This window comes from Sinocyclocheilus anshuiensis, unplaced genomic scaffold, assembly GCF_001515605.1.
Source record: "Sinocyclocheilus anshuiensis isolate Anshui unplaced genomic scaffold, SAMN03320099.WGS_v1.1 scaffold1365, whole genome shotgun sequence".
NCBI lineage: Eukaryota > Metazoa > Chordata > Actinopteri > Cypriniformes > Cyprinidae > Sinocyclocheilus > Sinocyclocheilus anshuiensis.
The window spans coordinates 1,211,205-1,219,868 of record NW_015551032.1 but is presented as its reverse complement, the minus strand read 5'-3'; the positions used below and the strand labels follow the sequence as shown (position 1 = coordinate 1,219,868).

Genomic DNA, 8,664 nt, shown 5'->3' with positions numbered 1-8,664 from the left:
TACACTGACTGAGTGGCACCCACATACACACTTTTTGTTTGCAGCACATAATCTGCCCAATGAGGCGTGACACGCTTCGTCTCCTCCCTTTAACTCCTCGGTCGCCGACAGTTAGCTAGTAGATGCAGGGTGTCTATGCTGAAACACTGGAACGTGCACTGCAGTCAATAAAACAAATGCAAATTGGCAGAATATTTCATTATTCGGGTATATTTTAAAACAAAGAACTTTCACTTATTTTGGGGTTTTTCATTTCAATTCATTTTAATGTTGTAATAATATTCAAAAGATGATGCCTATGCTATTTTTGATTGTATTCTGCACAGTGTTGTTACATTTATGGTCAAAAACTGCACGTTGTGGTTGCAGACCTTTACTGTAAAAAAACAGGGGCGATGTTGCATGCATTACGGGATGACAGTATATTTTACAGTTCATAACTATATTATATCAACCTATGTGGGCTATCTTTTTGTTACTGTTAGCCTACATGTACTGATAATAACACAGGTGAGGTGGCACAATGGAAGGTCACATGGTGACTTCTACTGTGGCCAATAATAACAAAGACAGAGCCCAGTATTACCCACACAAACACGTGACACGTGAGTAGTAAACATCAACTAAACAACATACAATGCAAAAAAAAAAGACACTTAAACTCCAGTAATTTTTAAAATAAAATCCAAACAAATGTGATGGTTTGAGCAGTGAATTTTGGGAATGCCCCTTCCAGTTAATAATAAGGCTCAACATTTTAACAGTGTGTTACTATAAAAATATTTGTTTCGTTTTGATAAATACAACTTGTCTCCATATATTATACAGTAAAATAGAATACAATTGTATTTTACAGTAAAATTACATGTACTGTCTTTTAAAATACATTAACATGCATTATTGTATTTTAAAACATAAGGCAACTAACCAATTAAAAGAGATAATTTTTTCACTCTTTTTCTTTTCAAATAACTTTAAAAATAATTTGTAATAATTTTGTTTGTTCATGACTGCTTTTGAGACCTGTATATTTTATTAACGTGCCAATAAATAAATGGGCAACAAAAAGTTTCTCCATGTGACACTGAATTACTGTTCATTAAAGTAGGTTATCTGTGTCCCTCAGCTTCCTCAAAATCACGGACGATTCCTGTCTTCGCGTGGACTTTTGATTGTAGCCTACAGACAACGTGTCGCCACTTGCAGCATGTTCCGCTCTAAATTATGTCGTTGCATTATAACTATCATTACTTTTTCTCTCAGTGCTGGTTCGCCAACTGACAATTAGCAAATTGCTCTATTGATACTTCTCGGCATCTAGGGCGCTCTTTCGCTTTGCTGCAGCCTGAGATACGGCCCATGAGCTCGGAGGCTTGTCGCGTGCACACCTGCTGTGGCGCTCCATCTCTAGAGGAGAGAAGCACGAGAGCCCGCGTGCTCAACCTGACCTCAGCACGACTGGATTGTGATGTCTGTATTAACATCTGTGGGAGACAGCAGTGAGTATTCAGCCAGCCAAGTGCACACACCAGAGCTTCCTTAAACATATTGCGCCGGTATATAGGCTACGCTACAGACCCGCTGTGTTTTAACCGATATGGCGAAATGTTTTAAATATTAATCGGTCTGAAGATTTGATAAGCTCCACAAATCAATAAATTTCTCTGTGGGGTCTGTTGGGTAGGATCACAGGGGCACGGTCGTACTTAGTTCTTTTGGATGTCATCCAACTCATAACCTTGATCGAGAGAATTAGCCTAATAAACTGTCATAATAGATAAGAGAGATTTAGATACCTTCTGCTGACTTATTCATCTTTCTTGTGGCTTGTAACCTCTTATCAGAAGATAAATGTTGTGTTGCTGCCATATAAAGACCGTTTTGAAGGTTTTTGCAAAAGAAATGAAAATTGTAAAGGTAATAAAGTGCATTTATTAATAATGAAATTAATAAATAAATAAAATATTTTAGTTTGTAAATGGGTTAGGGGAAGGTAAGCTGGTCAGGTGCATGGAAGAATCAAGAAAAAAATACATATTATTATTATAGTCTACTGTAAGATTTGGGCTATGATTCCTTGAGCACAAGTGGGTGATTGTGGTTACTTTAGTGCAAATGTAAAATGACATCGTCAAGAATGTCAAAATGAAAAAAAAGAAACTATAAATGTAGTACAAAAACGGTTTCTTCTTCAGCAATGCTGCATATAGTCTTCTTGTTGAGGACAACATCAACAATCCTCTTTTGTTGTATATGGCAAGGCATTAAAGACAATCTGTATAATGCACTTTAAATCATCTCAATGCATTTCTAATGAATCAGTATTAGCACTGAACACAGTTTCTCTAACTGAAGAGGTCTCTCTGGTGTTCAGGGCCATCAACTAGACAGATATTTTGCAAAATATCAACGTTATCTTCTATCACAAGTATTATCTTCCATTATGATAATATGTAATTCACAGTGATTTTATACATTTAATTTAGCCTTTCTTAAAAGAGAGGACTAAATTGAAATAAAATGTTCTGCTTACACCATTCGTTTCCATAGATCTTCATGGAAAATTACAAAATAGTAACTGAAATATCAATGGTGCATTAGGTGTAACTAATTCAGATATTCTTTTTGCTGTGCACAAAGTTTTTTTAAGATGTTTTTTTTCCCATATAATCACTTTTTTTATATGTTTTGCATTAATGATAAAATATTAAATGCAATTTACATTATGCAATTCAAATTATGGTACCTTTCCCATACAGTAATTTGAATGCTGAGCATGATGAGGACTCTTTTTCCCATACAGTGTTCTGAAAGCTTGCTCAATCAGTAGCCATCTGCTTAGCTCATGGACTGCAGGTTCATGGCTGGCAGAGGCTGTTCGGCAGACAGAATTAATCTCCCCTCCTCCTCCTTTATTGTACCACGGCTCATGATGGTCAGTTGTGACTGCCAAAAACACAGCGAGGGCTGTGCAGAGAGAGCGAGAGGAAGAGGGGGGGGGGGGGGGGGGGAGCTTCATTGCCTCAGACAAGTGCACTGATGTCCTTCTGCAACTCCCACAGCACAATCAAGAGTGAGTTAGTGAGTGCTGGAGGAGAGAAGATTTGGGCAAGAGGAGAAACTGGTGCTAAGGATTCATCTTTCACTCACCCTCACTTTCCCTGCACAACGTTTCGAACTTTCAGCCTTTGTGTTCATTCAACTTTGCTGGGGAAACATTGCTTTGGTATTCAAAGCATGACATTTATTATAGTATATAGTCCCTCACTCTCATCAAAACCCATTTGAATGAGATGGCAAAACTGTATGATATTGTACGATGGACTCATACGAAAAGGTATGACTTTTGTAGGTTTTCAGACCATTTCACCGTTTCATTATGGCTTCTTTTATAGAGAAATAATGCAGTTTTGCTTGCAGGTACAGACATTTCTGGATTGTAGTAATTAAAAGTAGGGATTCACTGATATTTAAATATTATCTGATATTGATAAGCCAATATTAATTTTTTTATAGCCGATTATTGATAAATGGCAGACATTCAAATTTTGTACTATTTTGTCAAAATAGAAAATAAAAACACAAAACTTAAATGCTACAAGTGAATTTATGCATAACAACATTTATATTGCACAGTATAAGAAATGGACATTTATTTTGAGATCTGAAGATTACATTTAACTGTTATTAAAATTATTTGCATTTTTTAAGATTACGTGACTTGAGTGACTGTTAAACTGATGATAAAGGAAAATAAATATAAAGAAATGTAAATATCAAAATATGGGAAATGAGCATGCACAATCAAACATACATTTTTGGCCACTGGATATTGGATATTGACTGTTATTTTGAATAATTTGAATATCAATATTTGTAATATTCATATTTTTTGCAAGTATACCCTTTTAAAAAAAATGAAAAAAGTTAAAGGTCAAGAAGTTCATTTTCTATAATCCCTCTAAATGTATTGGTGCCCACGTTGAAATCATCTGCACTGTGGCACCCGGTTCAAGCCTCTATCTCTCCACTCCAGAATTCTGGAGATTTGGACATTCTGTTTGTAATCGATGATACCTGTTCATATAGTGCAAGACAGTGCGTCCAGCTCTGGCTCTGACTGCAGGCCCAGTCGTCCAGGCTTCAGATCCTCCCTCGCAGCCAAGCTGCCAGACTAGCTCAGGGTTCACGGCTGAGCTGAGCCACCATGGCAAGTTTTAATGTTCCAGGTTTTGGGCGGCCCCAGGGCATATGCTCACCCTCCCTTCGCTAAGAGGAAAGCTCACGTCTGGCAGTGAAGGCCTGGGCCTGGCCCAAGCAGTCCTTCAGACTCTCTTACGCAGGCCTTTCCCATGCCACTCCATCCACGGACAGGATCACAGAGTTAAATGTTATATTAGGGGTGTCAAACTCAGGGCCAGAGCCCTGCAGAGTTTAGATTCAACCCTAATTAAACACCTGAACCAAAACTATGGAATGTGTGTTCGAGCAGGGTTGGAACAAAACTCTGCAGGGCACCGGCCCTCCAGGAATTGCACATTACAGCCCTGTTTTATGTAGTACACCATGTACTATAAGTCTTGACTGTAATTTGTTATTTCACATATAGTATGCTCTTGATATTTGATTAGCATATTGTACAACAGTTAGTTCTGGTTTTGATTGGCTGAGGTCCGTGTTCCAAGAGTGCTGATACAGTTCAACAACACGATTATAAAAAAAAAAGTAACATCTACTCACCTCTGTGAAGGTGAACTCCATCCTATGTGTGTCCTATGTCATATGGTTGTTTTAGTCTAATTTTAAATTTCATTTGGCTACCTTCCCTTGTGCCTTTTTCGGCCTCATTTTGATGGCGTTTATTTGAATATGCATTCTGATTGGTTGTTTAGTAATAATAAGGCCTTTATGCTGAAACAAAGAAAATGAAAGTAAAGAAAGAAAAAATAGGCATGTATACTACTGGTCAAAAATTTGGAATAATTAATATTTTAATGAGAGAAGTACATTTACTTAAAGAAAATTACAGTGAAAACAGTAATATTGTGAAATTATGAATTTAAATATCTGTTTATATTTATAGCCATATATATATATATATATATATATATATAAAGTAATTTATTCCTGTGATGTCAAAGCTGAATTGTCAGCAGCCATTACAGTGTCACATGATTCTACAGAACCATTATCATTTTTGTGGAAACTTTCTATCATCCTCATGTTCATCCTTTCTATTCAATCCTGAAGAAAAAATGTAATTCACGGTTAATACAAACTCTTCTCAACATTGATAATAATAAGAACCATTATTAATAATTGAGCACCAATAATAATTGATAATAAGTGAGCTCCAAATCCACATTAGAGTGATTTCTGAAGGATCATTGCTGTTGAAATATCAGCTTTGCCACCACAGGAATAAAATTGTATTTAATATATATTAAAACATAAAACATTTCATTTAAATTGTAATAACATTTCACAATATTTATGTTAATGTATTTGCATATAATGACTTCCAAATAACTGCAGCCTTGGTGAACATAAGAGACTTCATTTAAAACATTTTAATCATTCCAAACTTTTTTTGACCAGTATATATTGCATTATATGCATCTAGGTTATGCACAAAAGTTTACTTTATCAGCTTTACATTCCTGTAGGTTACAGACCACTACTGTTGTTATTGAACCTTTGTATAGCCTAACAACAATATTGCGGCCTTATGTCTCACATGGGACGAAGAGGATTAGGTAAGTAGTATAACATCAATATTACATATTGAAAACAGCACTCTAGCTCATGTCGTATTGCTTATTTGTTATATGATTTTGAACTGTTTGCCTGTTTTCCTATGAGCTTACTAAAGGCTGAATGCAGCTGTTGTTCTCCATAAAATAAACTCTGCCATGATAACAGCAGGACACTCAGGGGTATTGACATTTGATGTTGTTGTTTCAGTTGTGTGTGTGTGTGTGTGTGTGCGTGTGTGTTTTAGAAGGTGTGTTTGATGTTGCAGAAGAGGGGTGAGATGGTAAGTTGATGGCAAATGCCTTGAGGAGAAGCTGTCAGCACAGCCGGTTACCTCTAAAACCCGGGTGGCCTGAGCCAACCGTGGCAGAGTGAATCAAAGACAGCCAGCAAACCCACGGAACGGTGAGACTCTGAGGGCTGGCCCCCAGATTACCAGTGTTTTTGAGGGAGTTTTATGGCACAGAGGCAGTGTTCTGTATTGCTGATTCTCAGCTCTGGGAGTAGATAGTGGCACTCAGGAAAAAAAGTTCATCAAAGTTTAAACTGGCAAAATAACAATGAGCAGAGGATATGTGAGGGGTCTATATATATCACAGCTGCGCCCACACCTCCATCAAAATCACAGAATATTTTGCACATTGGTAAAACCTAAAATGTATTCATAAGTGCAAAAAAAAAATCTAAAAAAATCTAATAATCTTTTTTATAAATAGTTCAGATTTGAATCCAGAGAATATGTACCAGCTAGAATCAATGGCAGACCCATCCTCCCAACCTCTAACAATTCTTCCCATTATTTTAGCCTGAAGGAAGAAGCTTGATTTAAGAATGAAACACAGTCCTGCCACACTCCTCGAGCTGTAACTGACTGCAGTGTTTGTCAATGATTGGTTCTGAGCTTTATCAAAGTTCTACTGAAGCGTGGCTTCCAATCCACCGTCCATGAGAGAGCGGAAGAGAGTGTGGTGCTTTATATTAGGTTAATTTGCACTGAGACCGTGCAGCTCAATGTCCAGCTAAATATTGCAGAGATTGGCCTGAGCTTACTGGTATCATAAGTGATATCTTTATATCACTGAAATATCTTTTCATGTGACAACATTGAAGAAATTACACTTTGCTACAAGTGGTCTCCCATGGTTTTAAAATCGGTTATGATTTGAAAATCGTCTAGTGTGCAGCACCTGACGTTCGCCACATATTTTACCATGATTTGTTGTTTCAACTTAAAAAAGTAAGTGTTCGTGCTGCCTTAAAATTTTAAGTTTTGTGAACTTAAATTGTGAAGTCTTAACTGAAGATAAAGTTTACAGGACTTTATAAATCAAGTGCAATAAACAATTTACGTTTTGTGAACTTAAATTGTGAAGTTGTCTTAACCGAGGATAAAGTTGACAGGACTTTATAAATCAAGTGCAATAAACAATTTAAGTTTAATCATTTGAATTTTATTTTTCCACTAAAACAAGTTCAGTTCATTAACAAGGATACTGTATGAAGCATACATTGTTTTCCACTAAAACAAGTTCAGTTCATTAACAAGGATACTGTATTAAGCATACAGTGATGTACTGCATAAACAATAATACTGCATAAAATACAGAGTAATGCACTGCATGAACAACGATAAAGTAGGCTACTGTATCAAGCATACATTGATGTACAGCATAAACAATAACACTGCATAAAATACAGAGTAATGTACTGCAAGAACAATACTGTATGAAACATACATTGATGTACTGCATAAAAAATAATACTGCATGAAAAAGAGTAACGTACTGCATGAACAATACTGTATGAAGCATACAGTGATGCACTGCATAAACAATACTGCATAAAATACAGAGTAATATACTGCAAGAACAATACTGTATGAAACAGTGATGCACTGCATAAAAAATAATACTGCATAAAATACAGTAATGTACTGCATGAACAACGATAATGTAGGCTACTGTATCAAGCATAGTGATGTACTGCATAAACAATAATACTGCATAAAATACAGAGTAATGTACTGCAAGAACAACAATACTGTACAAACATACAGTAATGTACTGCATTAACAATACTGTATAAACAGTATAAAAGTGTCTAAAATCAAACAAGATATTTTTATATTCAGTTACATACATTGGTACGGCATAAAGTACCATGTCAAGAAAAAATTAATGAAACATTCATTGTTTTAAAAAAACAATAACCAGAAATTCACAAGACAAATCATGAACAACAAAAAGGTGCACACCATGCACCTTCACAGAACCACTGATCAACTCCAAGGTAAATGAAAATCTCGAATGACCTCAAATGTGTAGCGTATTTTTTGGGGGTAATCAATATTAAGTGCAAAAATCAGCCCGACTAGTAGAGCTACAGCATGAGGGAGGTCTTTGACATCTCTCAGGACAATCTGTTCCTCCAGCACCACATAGTAGTCAAAGGCATCATCTCCATCAGGCATTATGAGAATTTTCCACATCCATTCCTGCCATCACACGGTCTTCAATGTCTGTTCCCTGTATAATGTAAAGAAGATTCTATGAAAATATAACCTTGATATCTTTAATACTGACCAAGGCCATATCAAAAGACTGAAATCACAGTGAAAGTAACAGATAAAATCAAACTTTGGCATTCGTTATCTCATAATTAGATTATGAAACTATCCTAGATTTCACAGACAGGGTCATGATTAGACATATACAGACCGTTATTTTAAGCAAAGGTATTAAAATGCAAGTCTACCTCTGCTGACTTGAAATCCGATGGATCCTCACTGAGGTAATGTGGAAGGCCCTGAAGAACAACAGCCCTTTTCATTGACATGGAATTCTTAAATAAAATAAAAAATGATTAGATTGATTTAGGCTAAGGCTGACAAAAATGTAACTGCTTTATAAC

The 8,664-nt window shown here is 36.1% G+C and overlaps 1 long non-coding RNA gene across 1 annotated transcript in view; it reads right to left on the bottom strand.

Annotated features, from left to right (window-relative positions):
- Positions 1 to 8,074: 8,074 nt before the first annotated feature.
- Positions 8,075 to 8,664, bottom strand: part of LOC107661276 (uncharacterized) — a 3,326-nt gene continuing 2,736 nt past the window's right edge. The window contains exons 2-3 of the long non-coding RNA XR_001631088.1: positions 8,509 to 8,595; positions 8,075 to 8,279 (exon numbers count right to left, since the gene is read on the bottom strand). This is a non-coding gene — a long non-coding RNA (uncharacterized LOC107661276). The remainder of the gene's footprint in view (positions 8,280 to 8,508; positions 8,596 to 8,664) is intronic.